The following is a 19,454-nucleotide window of genomic DNA, read 5'->3' on the forward strand; positions in this document are numbered from 1 at the left end:
TTAATATTAAAATTTAGCACCTAAATTTTGAATACAGACTTAATTTTTATCATCAGAAGTAAAATAAAGTTACTTTGATATGCGTGCTATGTAAAATTATTCATTTTGTTATACAGGGTGTTTTTTTTGAAAGGCCAAACTTGCCCAACTTTAAATATAAAAATCTCTCTTATTTTAAATGAAACACCCTGTATATTTTCATGTCATCTAATAGCTTACTTAAGAGCCTATAAATTTTATTAATAATGTCCTATCTCTATATCTAACAGTTTTTGAGATATCATGGATTTTTCTGTTTTTCTCCTGTAAAAACTGACAATGCCGACTTAAAGTTTTGAAGCACCTCGTATTTTTTATGTATCCATCAAGGCGCCGTGGAAACAAATGAAAAAAATCTCAATAACAAAAAGACAGTTACATTAGTTAATTAGAGATTAATAGTTAGATTTGTTTTAAGGTGTTTTTTAGATATTTGTTTTCAATATTAAAAATGAATTATTCAAGAAATGAATTTATTGATATGATTTTTGTTTTGGGTGAAGCAAATAAAAATTGTCTGCTAGCTCAAAGGCTATATAGAGAAAATTATCCTCAACGGCGCACACCCGATTCCCGCAGTTTTCGCGTTGTTATGGACCGATTTATGACGACTGGTAGCGTGGATCTGCCAAAACGTAATGTTGCTAATAGGGTGGCAAATGAAGGTAAAGAACTTGAAATTCTTTTGCAAATTGAGGAGGATCCCCACATTGGTAGCCGTAGGTTAGCCTTACTTTCTGATGTTTCGCAGACAACGGTAAACCGGACAACACGGAAATATAAATACCACCCATATCACATTAAGTTGCATCAAGAACTTCACAATCAAGATTTTCAGCTACTTGTAACTTTTTGTGAATGGTTACTTCGCAAAATTGAAATTAATCCAAATTTTGTTAACTATATTATGTATTCCGACGAGGCGACATTTAAAAGCAATGGTGCTGTCAATAGGCATAATATGCACTATTATGCAACAGAGAACCCTCATTGGGTACGTGAGGTTCAGCACCAGAATCATTGGTCCCTTAATGTATGGTGCGGCATCCATAATAACCGTATAATTGGACCATATTTTTTTAATGAACCTTTGAATGGGCATTCATATCGAGTATTTTTAGAGCAGCAATTGCCTGAATTATTAGAAGAAGTCAATCTCCAGGAACGGCAAAGTATGTGGTTTCAACAAGATGGTGCGCCTCCCCATTTTCATCGTGCAGTAAGGGAATATTTGGATCAAGAATATCCTCAAAGATGGATTGGTCGCGGAGGATTTGTTGCATGGCCGCCAAGGTCTTGCGATCTTACGCCGCTAGATTTCTTTCTGTGGGGTTATCTCAAAGATAAAGTCTATGCAACAAAACCAACTACAAGGGAGGATATGATTATTAGAATTAGGGATGCCTGTTAAACCGTAACACCAGGAATGTTATACCATGTTCGACAAAATATAATTAAAGGAATTAATATTTGTATCGAACAAGGAGGATATATCTTGGAACATTTGTTGAACAGAAATTAACTTTTATTATATAAAAATAAGTGAATTTAATAAAAAGAAACGTCCATAAATTTGTTTCATTTTATAAGAAAAAAATAACACAAAATGAAGAAATATAAGTATATTTCAAAAACTATTAGAGATAGGGATAGAATATTATTAATAAAATTTATAGGCTCTTAAGTAAGCTATTAGATGGCATGAAAATATACAGGGTGTTTCATTTAAAATAAGAGAGATTTTTATATTTAAAGTTGGGCAAGTTTGGCCTTTCAAAAAAAACACCCTGTATAACAAAATGAATAATTTTACATAGCACGCATATCAAAGTAACTTTATTTTACTTCTGATGATAAAAATTAAGTCTGTATTCAAAATTTAGGTGCTAAATTTTAATATTAAAGAGATGCGTGCAAATTCTAAACTTTTAACAAAATTTGATTTATCTCCTAAACTATTAGTTTTTGGCATATTAAACCATTATCAAAAAAGATTGGTAATTACGCAAAGAATTCAAAAATGTTTTGCAATACAGGGTGTTCCATTTAAAAAAATTAACTTTTGTAGTGTCCTGCTTTTTCGGAGCACTCTGTATAGTCCAAAATATTTTTAAAATGTGAAGAATGCTTAACCAAATAATAGTCCAGGAGCACGTCATCGATAAATAATATCATCAATGCATAATACTACTCCGCGCTTTGAAAAACTCACCCTGTATAGATGTTTCCACCTAAATTTTAGGAGTGGTTTGTTTAATAGGAGGATCAAAGAAATGATTAGCAGAAAGTTGATTATTACATGTAACTATAATTGGCCAAAAGTTTTATTTTATTTTATTTATTTTTGTCATTTGAAACCAAATTATTAATAATAAGTACTTTCTTTTATGTTTAGAAATTCTTCCAGAACCCCAATTTTGTCACAACACATTCCAACATCCAAAATTTTAAAGAAATTATAAAATATTTAGTTTTTTATTCATTTGATAATTCTTAATGTCTTGTGTCTTGTGCTTTTTATGTGCATTCTTTACAGGAAATGTTACCAAAACTGACTTCACTCACTCTGTTGCAAAGTTTAAAAAGAGCCAGATGTGAGATATATTAAAATATGAAATGGTAAAATAGTATTGCTATTGTTATATACAGGGTGTCCCGTAATTAATTGGACATAGGTTAATGTAGGATACCTGACAAGAAAATAAACCGTTCGAGCTCAATATCGCTTAGCAAAATGTTATTGGTTTTCGTTCTACAGGGTGTTAAAACTAATTTTTTACCAAACATTTATTGAAATATTTTGGAATCCACTGGACAGATTAACCTAAAAGTTGGCGTATTCTTATTATTTGGGATGAGGAACACGAATATGATATCTATTTTGCCATTGCCACTAAATGGCGCCACATACAACAACATTGAGTGATTAAAAAGGTCATAACTTTTTTGACCTCCCTGTACGTACATTTGCGAGTGAAAATAATAAAACAGCATTTAATTCTAGTCAAAAAAGGTATACTTCTTTGATCTCCAAAAAGTAGGCCGTTTTCGAAATAAACGCATTTTTTTATAAGGTTGCGTATGAACACTTATTCTAAAATTTAATTAACAACGATAAAATTAGAAAAGGCTGTTGATTATAATAATTGTTCAAAATGTTCACCATTCACTAAGACACATTGTCTAATTCTTTTATTTAAATTTTGCCTGACTCCAAACAATGAGTCTTCTTGGGCCCTGATGGTATTGACTCCTTCCACAATCTTTTGATGTGATTTCAAGTAGCCCCAGAAATAAAAATCTAAGGGATTAAGATCGGGACTACGAGCAGGCCACGGATATTTACTACCTCTACCAATCCATTTATGACGATAAATTTCGTCCAAGTAATTTCTGACTTGGCAGTGAATAATGTGCCGGTGCACCATCGTGCATATACCAACTGTCACGTCTTAAATTTAGGGGCACATCTTCTAGAAGAATGGGTAGATCATTCCTCAAGAAATTTAGATAACGTTCTCCATTAAGCTTAGCTGGCAATTCAAACGGTCCCACAATACAATCCCCAAAGATACCACACCAAATATTTATTGAAAACTCATGTTGAAAATGTTGTTCTTGGAAAGCATGAGGATTTTCCATCGAATAGATATGATTGTTACGCTAATTAAAAACACCTCTCCTTGTGAACGTGGCTTCATCCGTAAATAAAATTTTATTACAAAAAAAATGGATCATTCAATTGGCGCTCTCTTAAAAATTGACTGAATTGGAGTCTTGCAGGAAAGTCTTGAGGAAGATTTTGAACTGGAGTGAAATAATACGGATGCAGTTTTTCTTGGCGTATAATTTTGGACACCGAAGATTTCCTTACACCAGTGGCTGCCTCAATAGGTCTTGTGTTGGTTTCAGGATTTTCGATAACACGAACCAAAATTTCATCTTCCATATCTGCTCCAATTATCCTTGGTCTTCCCGCATTTATGTTTTTTGAACGAAATGAGCCCGTTTCGCCTAGTTTATCGTACAACGCTTTAAATGTTTGATGATTTGGCCAGAGAAAAACAAACCACCGAGAAGGGACAAAGCCGGGACCGATTTTTCTTGCGCATGTGCGAGCTTATTTGGTATACCTGTCTTATTGCCGGTCCCCTCCCAGCCGTCGGTTAGTCCGGTAATATTCGACGCCTACTTTAGTCTAGTCAAGTGTTGTCTGAATTTTTCTCTGTGTTTATTTTTTGTGTGTGTTGTCATTGTGCTCTTTATTTTATTAAAAACTTTTATAATATGCCTTATACCTGTGCTTTTCGTGGATGTCATTCAAAGACAGGGTGTGGTGTTTCTTTCTTTGCTTTTCCGCAGGAAGAAGATCGGTAAGTTCAACTTTTCTTTTAATTGTTTCCACTCAAAATAAGTTGTTTCTTTTTTTGTTTTTCGTAATTACAGGAATTCATTATTTATTTTTCATTAAATTCGTAATTACAGTAATATGAGGTATTTATCTATGCAGTAATTTAAAAAAAATACATAAATTTAGCTTTTGAATTAAACGTGTAATTTTATGACTTTCAGTGCCAAGTTATGGCTGGCAGCTTGCTATAGAACAGACTTGTTTTCGATACCTAGAGAACAACTAACCAGGAACTATAAGCTCTGTGAGTACCATTTTGATGAGAAGTTTTATAGTGCAGGGCCCTCAAGAGAGCGTTTGTTACCTAACGCGTTACTAACATTATTTCCTAATCCCACAAAAAGGACTTGTGAAGGTGAACAGCTTGAGGAAGGACCGCCAAAAAAAGTCTCAAAGGAAAAGGACATAAAAATTCTATCAGGTTAGCTTTTGATGGGTTAACTTAACTATAATTTTTACCTACTAACTAATATTAATTTTATGCTTGAAACCCTATTTTGCACGTAAAAATATATTTTGTATATATTATATTTCTTCTTTTTAGATATTTTAATACAGCCTGCAATTATGAAACCAGCAACGTTGGCCCAGCAAAGTATTGCCGAAAAAAATTCTCCTTATGACAGAACTAATACGCCTGAAAAACACCCATTATTGGATATTTTTTCTGGTAAGATTCTCTTCTTTCAGTTTAGTAGGTTGGAATAAGATTTCAGTAAGAATGGATTATTCTTCAGAAAACCCTAATTAGTTTTATACCATTTTATAACAAGGCCCAGACAAGGTCTTGTTATAAAATGGTTATACAAGACTTGTCTGGGACAGGTACCAGGATTAGGATTAGGTACCAAAATGTCTGGACCCCATATAAAATGGGTAAAATAATACCCTTTGTCTTTGTTTCCATTTCTATGAAAACCAACCTCACAATCACTTATTTATAATTTATTTAAAGTTTGAAAACCAAATACATAGGTAGTTTCACCTGAGCAGAATTTCCAAATTTATTTTAGTTTACCATATAGTCTATCAGTTTTACTTTCTGATTTTATTTATATTAAAGATGTAAAGTTTTAAAATGTTAAAGCATTTTTTTATTATTTGCAGGCCCAAGCACTTCACAATATTCAGTGTGCGAGCCCCTCGGCAACCTCCTATCTATCGAAATAGATAAACCGTCCGAGAATTCTCCACCAGGCCTTCTTTCTCCGTCAGCTTCTACTCAGACTTCTTCTCTGCTGAGTAGTAACACTCCCCGAAAGCGAAAACTTCGACTGCAAATTAAAAAAATGAGAAAGTTTGGTGTAACTGCTAAAGCACGCCAAAAAGAAGATCCTGATGTAAGAGATTTTAACAGGTTATGTGACAAATTTCTAAGTAAACCTTTGGCATGTGTTATTAAAACTCATGTGGCACTAAAGGGCAAGAGACGCAAATCTCATAGATTTTCTATGGAATTAAAACAATTTGCCTTAACATTGCATTTTTTAAGCCCCAAGGCATATAAATTCATAGGTAGTTTGCTTACTCTACCAACAAAAAGAAGTTTGCATAGAATTACAGAAAATATTTCTTGCCAGCCTGGTATTAATAATGCAGTTTTATATAAAGCTCTTCAAATCAAACTTAACACCCTGCTTGAGCAAGACAAGCATTGCATTTTGTGCATTGATGAAATATCTTTAAAGGCTAATATTGCTTTTAACGTTACACAAGATATAATTGTGGGATTTGCAGATCTTGGTGAACAAACCGAAGAACCATTTATTTGTAAAAATGCGTTAGTTATTATGGCTAGAGGATTATATTCTTCCTGGAAGCAGCCTTTAGCGTATTTTTTAGTAGGTTCACAATTAAAAGCCTCCAAATTAAAAACTATTATGGGGGAGCTTATTCCTAAATTACTGGAAATTGGACTTAAAATAGAAGGTATTGCTAGTGATATGGGGTCAAATTTTATTGAACTTTCTAAATTGTTAGGTGTGACACATGAAAACCCAGAATTTCAATTCGGAGACCAAAACTTGTTTTATATTTTTGATCCATGTCATCTAGTCAAAGCAACAAGAAATAATCTATTTAATCATTCATTTCACTTTGACGAAAAAAAAACATCATGGACTTTCATAAATGATTTCTATCGTGCAGATAAACAACAGTTTTATAGATGTGCCCCAAAGTTGACAGATTCCCATATATGTCCCTCAGCATTTGAAAAAATGAAAGTAGGTCTCGCTAGCCAAGTTCTTAGCCATACTGTGGCAAGTGGGATGAATACTTATGTAACTGTAGGTACACTCCCTGCCGATGCATTTGGAACCATAGAGGTAATTGAGAAATTCAATAACCTCTTTGATTTATTAAACTCAATATCCTTGGGAGATCCTTGTAAATTTAAAAATGTTTATGATGGATCACCATACCAAATAGAATTTTTCCATGAGATGTTACTTTTTTTAAACAAATTAAAAATTTGTAACTCTAGCAATAAAGATATCACAAATTCTGTGAAATTTCGTAATTGCTGGATGGTTACAATCAGAAGCACGATAAAAATATGGGAAAAATTATCAACATTGGGTTACAAGTATCTCAAGACTAGGAGGTTGAATACAGATTGTATCGAAAATTTCTTTGGTGCTGTAATGCAGCAAAGTGGGAATAATGTTAATCCAACACCACTGCAATTCCAAAGAGCGTTTAAAAAGCTGTTCTGTCAGAATTACTTACATTCGGAAAGAATTGTAAAAATGATTTGGATAGTATATTGATGAACGTCAAATCCATCAATATACCCGAAATTTTCAATAAAAAAAATTTGAAGTTGCAAAAGGTATTGCACTTCAAAACTATAGTTATAGGACCGACCATATTCCCACAGAAAATGCCTTTCGGTATGTTTGTGGCTATATTATGAAAAGAGCACTTGAAGTTCATATTAACTGTGATACCTGCACCAATTTCGGCAAAATGTGTAATGAAATGGATATAAATAGATTATTTCTTTATTTTAAGGCTTATAATTCCAGTATATGTAACTTTGGTGGCTTACAATCTCCTCCAGAAGAGTTTATTTCATATATATTTAAATTAGAGAAAATATTCAATTGTAATTTTGAGAAAATGTGCATAAACCAGGGAATATCTAACAATTTATTTAACATAATGAAAACTATTAATTATGAACACCCTTGTGCACATTTTCCAAAAACCTTTATCTTAAAATTATTTATAAGGTTGAAAATATTTTACACCATTAAATATAATAATAGGGTCTTAAAAACAAATAAAGATAAAAATGTTCGAAAACTAAAAATTTTGCGGAATGTATAAATGTACCTAGGTTTAATTCAATTATTGCCAATGTATTTTTGTGTTTCATTATACAATGAGCCAATATTATTTCCTCAAAAAATAAAAGTTTGTTTAGAAGATTTTTTGTTTTACATTATTTATCCTAAATGGTAATTTTTATAGTTGGCACTATACCGGCTACTACCGGCACTATAGTTGGCACTATGACACAGAAAAAAGGGAACACGCAATAACTTTTTATTTTTCAAGATAAACAAATGAAATTTGGTATGTCAATAGAATGGTTATAAAGGCATATTTTGACGTATTCAATTGTTTTATCTTGAAAAATAAAAAAGTTGTTGCGTGTTCCCTGTTTCCTGTATCACCCGGTATAGTTTAGGTATACCTATAACTTAACTATACCAACAGTAAAATAATGTAATAGTTTTGATTTCAAATTCCCAATAAAATTTTTAATCTATTAATTGTCGTATTTCTCTCCGTGTACGGAACTATTAAATTGTCAAAACGATTTTTCTCCGTTACTTTATATGTAGCGCCAGTCATTTAAGCCCGCTCAAGGTCACCAAAATTGGACCCCAGAAAATCAACGGTAAATGCGGGTTTTGTCGCTTCTCGGTGCTTTGTTTTTCTCTGATTTGGCTGCCTTCTATCCGGATACAGATCTAAATAACGCTGCGCTGCTCTTCGACTACGAAAATTTTCTTGAGCATATACACATACCATATCCCGCATCTGAGCATTAGAAAAATCATTGTGACGCGGCATTTTTAAGCAAAAATAATACAAGAACACGAGCTTTAGTCAAATTAAAGACTTACTTATTAATACTTCACCTTGACAGGTCGTAGTTATGATGTGTTCATCCTAGGCAAAGCCTACTTTGTAAAACTCCGATAATAATTTGTTCATACGCAACCTAATACAAAAATGGGTTTATTTCGAAAACGGTCTACTTTTTGGAGATCAAAAAAGTATACCTTTTTTGACTAGAATTAAATGCTGTTTTATTATTTTCACTCGCAAATGTGCGTACAGGTAGGTCAAAAAAGTTATGACCATATTAATCATTCAATGTTGTTGTATGTGGCGGCATCTAGTGGTAATGGGAAAATAGATATCATATTCGTGTTCCTCATCCCAAATAATAAGAGTACGCCAAATTTTAGGTTAATCTGTCCAGTGGACTCCAAAATATTTCAATAAATGTTTGGTAAAAAATTAGTTTTAACACCCTGTAGAACGAAAACCAATAACATTTTGCTAAGCGATATTGAGCTCAAACGGTTTATTTTCATATCTGGTATCCTACATTAACCTATGTCTAATTAATTACGGGACACCCTGTATATAACAATAGCAATACTATTTTAAAGTCCAGTGCAACGATATATTAGAATGGTCACCCGTCAAAACACCAGCATTCCACCTGCCAAACAATGTCATCCACCGTCTATTTACATTGTTTGAGAAGTAAAATGCTGGTGTTTTGACGGGTGACCATTCCAATATATCGTTGCACTGGACTTTACCATTTCATATTTTAATATATCTCACATCTGGCTCTTTTTAAACTTTTTTTTACTAATCTTATATATTGTGACCGCGTACAATTTTTATTTTATTGTACAAAGATTTATAGTATAGTATATATTCATGAGTATTTATATTTGGATTTATGTATTGTGATCATTTATACAGTGCTTTTCTTTGAAGTCCCCCCCCCCCCCATTTATTTTTTGAACGGGTCAAAACAAATTTTTAAAACTTGGCATAAGTAAATTGGTCTATAGATACTATTTTTCACTGTAAACTAGATAGTTGTAAATTCCAAGATGGCGGCTGGGCGACATCTTGAGAAAAAATTTTAAATAGAAAGGGGGGTCGTGTGGTACCTCATTTTAAAGGTCTCAATGAGTACTTTATAACCCTGAAATATTAGACCCAACTCGTTTCAAAATGGCGGCCTAATAAAAAAGTTTTTTTTTTTATTTTAACGTTTTACATTTTTATGATTTTTGAATAGGTAAAAATCAGTGTACGAAAATAAATGCGTCACTATTTTATTTTGACATAAAAACGACAGTTCTAAATGTCAAAATAACACATAAGCGCCATCTTGAATAAATGCATTAAATAGAAATCTTGTGTTATCTCATTTAAAAGGTTTTATTGAGTACTTTTAATATTTATTACATGGACTCGGTGGACTCCGTTTTGACCTGTCTAAAAGTAACAGCCAAAAAAATACACTGTTGCGATTTTATTAACGTTTTTAATAGAATACAATGAAATACTAATTTACAATTAGCAAATAAACAATTTATCAAAAGAAAAACAATATTTAATTTAAAAGATGCTGGAAATGATTTCCTTGTACCTCTAAAAATGACGTCGAACATTTTCAAATACATCTGCCTCAATATTTTGACAAATGTTAGTGATTCTTTGTCGTAGCTCAAAAATTCAGGCAGGTTCTGTGTCGTATACCTTTTGCTTTAGGTATCCCCACAAAAAAAAGTCTAGCGGCGTTAAATCTGGTGACCGAGCTGGCCATTCAATAGGACCCCGACGACCTATCCAACGACCAAAATAATTATCATTTAAATAATTTTTCACATTCCTGGCAAAATGCGGAGGAGCACCATCTTGTTGAAATGTAATTTCCATGTCAAATTCATGTACATTAGCCTCAACAATTTCTGTTATGAGAGGATCGATTGCATTTTCCAGCATATTTAAGTACAATTCACCTGTTAAATTTTCTTCTAAAAACAGCGGCCCTACGATATGATTCCCTAATATTCCTGCCCATACATTGATTTTTTGCGGATACTGAGATCGGGTTTCACGAAAAATGTGTGGATTGGTATCACTCCAATATCGACAATTTTGTCTGTGGACATTACCATTTAAAAAAACAGTACATTCGTCGCTAAAACAAATGTTGCGCACGTACGTAGGTTGCCTTTCTACTCTCTCTGCCATAATTTCACAGAATTGCACTCTTCGGTCAGGATCATCTTCAGTCAGTTGATGGACCATTTGGATCTTGTATGGGTGAAACTTATTTTTTTTTAAACTCTCCATGCCGTCGAAGTTGAAACTTCACAGATATCAGCAACAATTGGAGTAGAATGTTGGGGATTTTCTATTATTTCGCCAATTATTTGGACTTGCATTTCTTCTGAAATAGACATATGGCCTGGGCGTTTTTTATCCTGGACAGTACCAGTAGTTGTAAATTTATTTACAAGTTCCCTTAAATATTTACGGCAAATAGGACGATCAGGAAAACGTTCGTTGAAAACCCTTTCAGTCTCATGAAAATTACGCGTTGCTCCATAAATAAAAATTGCTTCTACTTTTTCCTCCAATGGACGAGAATTAACCATTTTGAAAAAAACAATAAATTCAAACTGCCAAACACTAAACAATATCTAACAATGACCGATACAAAAGTAATTTACCGGTTAAGGAAAAATATCTTAAAATTTTTATTCGAGTTTTTTTAATAGCTATTTGGTTTTTGGAATGTCTAAATAATGTTCAATAACCTTTAACGTGAAATGTGACATACGAGGGCGGTTCAGTAAGTCTTTAGAAACCAAAAAGTTAATCTTTAAATCCAAAATTCAAAAATTATAAATTATTTGTATATTATTATTTAAAACGTTAATAAAATCGCAACAGTGTATTTTTTTGGCTGTTACTTTTAGACAGGTCAAAACGGAGTCCACCGAGTCCATGTAATAAATATTAAAAGTACTCAATAAAACCTTTTAAATGAGGTAACACAAGATTTCTATTTAATGCATTTATTCAAGATGGCGCTTATGTGTTATTTTGACATTTAGAACTGTCGTTTTTATGTCAAAATAAAATAGTGACGCATTTATTTTCGTACACTGATTTTTACCTATTCAAAAATCATAAAAATGTAAAACGTTAAAATAAAAAAAAATACTTTTTTAATAGGCCGCCATTTTGAAACGAGTTAAGATATGGGTCTAATATTTCAGGGTTATAAAGTACTCATTGAGACCTTTAAAATGACGACCCCCCTTTCTATTTAAATTTTTTCTCAAGATGTCGCCCAGCCGCCATCTTGGAATTTAAACTACCTAGTTTACAGTGAAAAATAGTATCTATAGACCAATTTACTTATGCCAAGTTTCAAAAATTTTTTTTAATCCGTTCAAAAAATAAATGGGGGAGGGGGACTTTAAAGAAAAGCACTGTATAAAGCAAAATAATAAGACGAATTTTTATATTGTTGTCTAAGGACTTAAGTAAATTCTTAAAGAAATCGGACCAATAAAGGAAATTTTTACATATTTCGGAGGTTGGTAAGGATGGATGGTTTGATCAAGGGGTTCACTAGAGAGGGATCGAAATAACATTTTATTGAACTTTTTTCTAATCAAATTATCTATTAAAGATTTTTTGTATCCATTGTTAATTGCAATCTGATAGATAGTGTTCTGTTCTTTTAAGAATTCCAAAGGTGAAAGAGGGATCGTAAAGAGTCTATGAATTAATGCGTGAAAAGCTGCCAGTTTATGTCCAAAGAAATGGTTTGATTTTGCAGGAATGACATTGTCGGTTTGTGTTGGTTTTCTATATATGGAGTATTGTAAACTCTTACCTATCCTATTAATAGTTAGATCTAAAAAATTTAATTTATTATTGCATTCTATTTCGACCGTAAATTGAATTTTCGGATTTAAAGAGTTGAGAAAAACGTGAAATTTCTGCAAATCCGCTTTGGAACCTGTCCAAATTAAAAAAATATCATCCACAAACCGTCTCCATATTAAAATATTGTTGATAAGATTGTATTGTGTGTTAAATAGTTTTTCTTAAAAATCTGACATAAAGATATCAGCCAGTAGGGGTGACAAACCAGAACCCATTGGTAAACCATCCAACATTCTATAATATCTATCATTAAACCTAAAGAAATCTAAATTAAGGCACGCACGCAACAAATGTATAATTCCCGTTTTAGTTCTGGGTATTAGATTTTGATGTTTATATAAGCCATTTTCTATTATAGCTATTAGTTCGTTTCTGGGTATGCTGGGAAAAAGATTAACTATGTCAAAGGAGACAAGAAGATAATGGTCTGGCAAAGAAATTGTTTTAAGATCGTCAATTAGTTCATAAGTGTTTTTGATGCTAAATTTACTAGAAAATGACAATACATTTTTTAGGCAATCTTTTAGCCAAATAGCTAAATAATAGGCAGCTGAGTTTATAAAACTAACAACTGGTCTAATTGGAAAGTTATTTTTGTGAATTTTTACCATACCATATAATAAAGGAATTTTTGAATTCATGGGAATTAAAGGTTTTTTTTTCCATTAATTCTTGAAAGGTGTTGTTTTCAGCAATTAATAGTTTTTTCAGATTGGTAGTATATGCCGTATTAGGATCTTTAATTAACTCCTCAAAATGTTTGCTACATGAAATAAATTCTAATACTTTATTTTGATAATCCTTTTTATCTAGAATAACCAAACAATTGCTCTTATCTGCTTTTCCCAAAACTAAGTCACGAGTTTTAATCTTTCGTTTAATTGAAAAAAGTGTTTTTGAATCTTTGTTGCAATTTTTTGCGTGTCTCTTATTTGACTTGCCTATCTTGCTAATCAATTGTCTACAATAACCTCTTATGGAATTTGTTAATTCAAACGTATCATAACCCAAAGCCACTTCTATGTCAGCCAATAATGAAGTAATACTTTTTTCATCATAACATATTTTTGGGCTATATCTAAGACAATTTTCTAAGAATTTCAGTTCTATAGAAGAAAATTGACCGTTAGATAAATTTAAAACTTTTTGGTGGAAAACATGGTCTGAAAATTTACGTTGATCTTCCGTATTTCGTTCTTGTTTTGCTTGAGTCAAAGTTATTAATTTTTTAAAGTGATTAGATTTAAATTTATTAACTTTAAATTCTAAGTTATTTTTAAAAGCATTTACTTCAACATTGGGTAAATGAGTGTATAACAAAGACAAAATAAAATTTATTTTTAAAATTAGTAAGGACTTTTTGGAGAACCATATTTTATTTTCTTCTTTTAGAGCTAGTCGTTTTAGCTTTTGTAAACTGTGTAATGATCTGGAAGATAAATACGTTTTCTTCTTAAACTTGTGTTCTAAATAATTTGGTGTGATTCCTTTCTTTAAATACTGCAACTTAAACCAAATGTTTCTCTCAATTTTTCCTCTTTTATAAGACAGTTTTGTGTATTGCTGGAGTAGGTTTTCCGGACTTGCATTTCTAAGATTATCATAAATTTCTCCAGGGTGAAGTACCATTATGTAAAGCAAAATAATAGACGAAGGGTCCTGTTTACTTCACAATCTTTATTTCAAGAATCCCGACGCGTTTCGGTTGTTAAACCATTGTCAAGGGAAAACTATGTAAGTAGAATATAATTCTAATTAATAAATATTCATTCATTTAATACAGACGACAATTTCAAAGTTTTGCACAACCTAAATAAAAGTAAAAAATTAAATATATTAGAAAATCTAGAAATAGCAAAACTAGAAATAAATACACAAGTTAATTGTCTGAACGAACCTATTAACGCCCACTACCGAGAGGCGACCAAAATTGTAAATTTATTTAAGTAGTTTCCACTTTCCTGTGAATTTACCGTTTTTTTAAATGTTATTAAACCGCATTTAATCCTAGATGTCCATATTAGTAATAGTATTAAATATCTGTGTGTAATGTAATACCTATGTAAAGTTTTTCAAAAAACCAAAATCCGTTATTGTTTGTAAATACGGTGTGTTGACATGTTTTTAGATTGATATATTGTCATGTTATGTGTGTGCCGTTTTTTAACCTTTTTATGGACATTTTGTAATAATATCATGTAAGTTTTACTATGTTTTTAATTAATTTATTAGTTTAATAACAACCTTTTATATTCTACTTACATAGTTTTCCCTTGACAATGGTTTAACAACCGAAACGCGTCGGGATTCTTGAAATAAAGATTGTGAAGTAAACAGGACCCTTCGTCTATTATTTTGCTTTACATAATGGTACTTCACCCTGGAGAAATTTATGATAATCTTAGATCATTTATATGTTTGTTTTTTGTATATTTTTTTTATTTTTTTATTTGCTCTGTCTACAAAATTTCTAAAATTTTTTTGACAATAAAGCAGATGATTTATTAATTTATTTGATTTACTTAATATTCTAAGACCATAAAGCATTCAGTGGGAGCTTTCAAACGATGTATCGCGTGACCCTACTTTCTATTTAATGTTATTCTTTATACTTCAAAATGGCGTCCTGCCGCCATTTTGAAAGATCAGCTAGGGATCAAAAGGTAGTATTTAGGTTGCAAATGACGTGTGCCAAATTTAAAATTTTAATATAAAGGCATTCAAAATATAAGTGGGTGGGAGGGGGACAGTTTAGAGCCGCACTGTATAATATGTAAGCTGTATCTATAACTACGCTTATTTTTGTAATTACAGTATAACGAAAATAGGTTGTAATAGGGTCATATCCGATAATTTTATATTACGATTTTTTCAACATTATCCTATACTATTTTGGATAAAAACTGACCATACAAAATTTTACGCGTTTATCTTTAATAGTTTTCGAAATATTAAACCCCAAAGTTGCCGCGGACGGAAAATTAACTCGTGCTCGCGTTACGTCACTAGGCTTAAACGGACGGTTCGGGCCGTTTTCCGCCGCCCGCCGTCATGCGTCAGTAGGTAGAATTTACAACAGCGTTTGTTTATATCAGTTTTCGAAAGTACGTTGCGTAAGTAGAAGTGTTACTGGATATTATTTTTTTAACTGTGGACATTTAAAAATCGGAAAATGTTTAAAAAAGGCTTTGTAAAAGCAGATTGTTCTAATCTTCCGGAGGTAGACTTGTTAATGGTTATGCAGTATTTTAATTCCAATCATGAATATTTAAGTGCAGAGATGAGAGGATCTAAAATGCAAAAGTAAATATGATTTAATTTTATTGGTATAAAAATTACTTTATTGGTAATGATTATTTGTAAAAATAAGAGCAAATAAATAAGTGTACGTACTTAAAGTCGCTGTAAACTGTATACATATTATCACACGTTTTCACAGTACTATATTTTTCGAGGCTAAAACTTCATATATATGTTTGAAGCCTCGATCTGCCATAATGTCAGCTCCACTCTCAGGAAGATCAAGAAAGCCCGATTCAATAACTATAGTTATATCGGACGTTCTCCCGCCAAAGCCTTTTGATATATAATTTATTAATCCGTCAGGTGCACATCCAATTAAATATTTAAAGGTATTACATTTTTTGTACTCAGACCACGTGAGGGCCTGTAAAACAGGATTGGTTGGTTTTTGAATTGACACCTCAAAACAATTAATAATGCATTGCACTTTATTATATATATGCCTAAAAGGTATTGGCAAATGTTTTTTTATTTCATCCAGTGGTTTCCATTGAATAAAGTTCTTAAATACTCTACATAATATGGGCAAAGATTTTTGAAAGATAATGCCCACAACTCTACTTGATACGCCAAAGTCGTCACATATGGAAGCATACGATTGATTAAGCTTAATTTTTTTAAAGTAATAAAAATGTCAATCTTTGTTAACGGACATTCTGCAAGTATGATATCAATCAGTAAAAGTGAATTTTCAGGTATTCCTAAATATCGTTTTGGATTTTTTTCTATCACATATACTTGTCTTTTTTCCACGTTTTGTTTTATATTATAAGGCTCCAAAGATTCACTTTGCGATACTTGCAATTCAGTTTCAGAACAGGCATCTATTTTAAATTCCGATGAACTACCAGTACTATCACAAATACTAGATGAGGAGCTTGATTCAACGATTTCAGTACTTTTGAAATGTTTAGCTTTGACTATTATAGGTGGTCGCAATAAACTACACTGAATCGGCTTAGATTTTAATGATGGTCTTATGTTTACTAGTACACCAATACTTTTGAAATCCATTGTGCTATTATTTTTTTGGAATTTTTCATCTTCTCGAACATCAGCTATGTCCTTGGCTATCTCTATTGCGCACAGGTTTCTCTTGTTTTTTTTTGGAATTATTTACAATATACAATTTTGGAAATTATTCTTCAATAATTTCTTGACGTTGTCTCTTTAAGAATGCTGATCGAGAAGAACTATAACAGCTATTATAGAACTATTATAGCTTGTGCACCTTTTCCTCTAGTTTGGCACTCAAAAAAACGAGAAACAACACCTTCTTTTAATTTAATTTTCACGTTTGGCTATAATTTAAATTTAACATAATTTTCAGCATCTTCCTCTAACTAAAAAAAAAAATTTACCTATTAATTTCAAAATAAATATTTAGTTAAAAAATCACTCCTAAAATTCAGCCGTTTAACGTTAAAACACCATATGTAATATTTTTATTATCAGGACGTTTTTAAAAACCATAATACTTTTTACCTATCACTTTTTTACGCTTGTCACTCAAGTAACTTGAATTCCTAGACTTGAACACTCCTCTAGGATCCAAATTCTATTCCGATTCTACAGCAAAAAAATCATAAAGAAATAACCTTAAAATTTAATTACTTTTTTTATACAAGGCGCTTGGGCTAAAGTTTAAGACTTTTTAACAAAAGCATCATTTTCTCTAAACAAGGTATAAAACAAAAACATAACTAAGGTGATTTTCTATTGTACGGCAGTGTTATGTCCATTGGTATTTACGTTTAATTTTTTATTTATCTATCTTAAAACTTACATTAAAATGATCCTGGCAGTAATAGACTCCTGTTTTTTCACTTAATAGGACATCCCGGCGCATTGCTCGTTGCCAAAGAAGTCTCTTCTTTTTGTCTGTCGGCAAACGAATAAAATATTTGTCCGGTGTTGACGCCGTCGTACTTTTGCATTCAGGAACAATACAATATTTATATTTGTTTTTAGTGTGGTATGATGCCCATGGGCGGAGTTAGGGGGGGCGGCTTGGGAGGGCTTAGCCCCTTTAAAATGAAATTAGCCCCCCCAAAAAAAATTGTTCAAAACGTAAAAAAACAGAAAGTATAAGACTTAAAGAATATGTGCTTGAAGCTTCCACTTCCGCAGTACACGAAGAAACGTTCTTAAATTCACCTTTGATAAAAAATGAGGCACATAAGTTTTGGCTAATTTCAATTTATTATAGGTCTCTCGACAATATAATAAATCATCTAAAAATAAGATTTTCCTCCGAAAGTCAGAAATTAGCTAAATCTGTCTTCAATTTTTTGCAGATGGATTTTGATGGTAGTTTGGAATTCATTAAATTGTATGGATATACCTTTTTAATCGATAAGGAGCTATTAAAAGCTGAAATGACCGTTATTGGGAATTGCATAAATAAAAGCCAGAGCCACAACATTACTATTTCTGATATTAAAGATGTATTAAGAAAAGAGACTTTTCCAAATGCATATACCCTTATGCAAATAGCATTAGTTTTGCCAATTTCTTTAGCGTCTTGCGAACGCTCTTTCTCAACAATGAGAAGAATTAAAAATTGGTTTAGGTCAACGATGGGTCAGGATCGATTTAGTTCTTTAGCACTAACCACTCTTAGTATTGAAAGTGGTCTAACAAAGTCATTGTCGCCAGATGAAATTTTAAAAGAGTTTTTAAAAAAAGGAAATCGAAAACTTTTATTAGAGTAGTTATAGGATAATTTTATTGGATTTCATTTTATTTAAGGACATTTTAAATAAATTTTGCTTTTACTATTTTTGAAGAATTATTTCGTTTTATTAAAATGATATTGGTTTTGAAGATGGCAGACAATGGAGAAGTAATATCTAATTGTCGGATTTGCATTGTCTTAATTAATTTAAACAAAGTTAAACACGACGTTTTGGTTGGTAACTGCTGTTTTGGTTAAACTGCTAGTTTACACTTAATATAACATTTTAATATAATAATGGTTGGAGATACTTACCAACCGAAACGTCGTGTTTAACTTTGTCTAAATTAATTAAGTCCGACAATTAGATATTAAAATGATATTATTTTAAACTTTGAAATTTTTCTTGAAAGTTTAAATTTTTTTTTTAAAACTAGCGACTTTTGACGTGTATGCAATATACTCCAATACATATACAGAATGGTTCATACATTATGGATATTGCAATAAAATTCAGAAACGTGTTCCTTGGATGAAATCTAATATGAAAATAAAAGTAAAACAAATTCATGATATTATGTATATACTACAGCAAATTAGAATAGAAGCTGTTTAAGACTATTCTTTTTTTTTTAATAATTTTAACGGCTTATAAGTGAAAATGAAGGTGCCCATCAAAAAATTTGTTACCTCCGGATGCGCCTGCGGCGGACTTTTCTTTGATGGCCACCCCCTCACCTCTTCGTGTAACTCTGCCCCTGAATGGGGGCTTTAGCCCCCCCATTTTTGAGGCTCTAACTTCGCCCATGATGATGCCATATTCAAATTAAAAAAAACGTCTCTGTACGGATAAAAAAACTAACGTCCTTCTACAGCGCGTCGATCAAACTCACATAACACATAAGAAGTCTTATGTGTGAAGACTTCTTATGTGTTATGTGATCAAACTGAATCGGATTATCGGATAATTATTGCAGGGCACAGGGCAATCACACCAGGCGCACT

General features: G+C 31.8%; 1 protein-coding gene across 1 annotated transcript in view; it reads right to left on the minus strand.

Annotated features, from left to right (window-relative positions):
* The window catches only part of LOC126743404 (brefeldin A-inhibited guanine nucleotide-exchange protein 1), an 86,243-nt gene that overhangs the window by 50,188 nt on the left and 16,601 nt on the right, over positions 1–19,454 (minus strand). The gene's annotated exons all lie outside the window — the stretch shown is intronic.

Source organism: Anthonomus grandis, chromosome 1 (assembly GCF_022605725.1).
Source record: "Anthonomus grandis grandis chromosome 1, icAntGran1.3, whole genome shotgun sequence".
NCBI classification, from domain to species: Eukaryota; Metazoa; Arthropoda; class Insecta; order Coleoptera; family Curculionidae; genus Anthonomus; species Anthonomus grandis.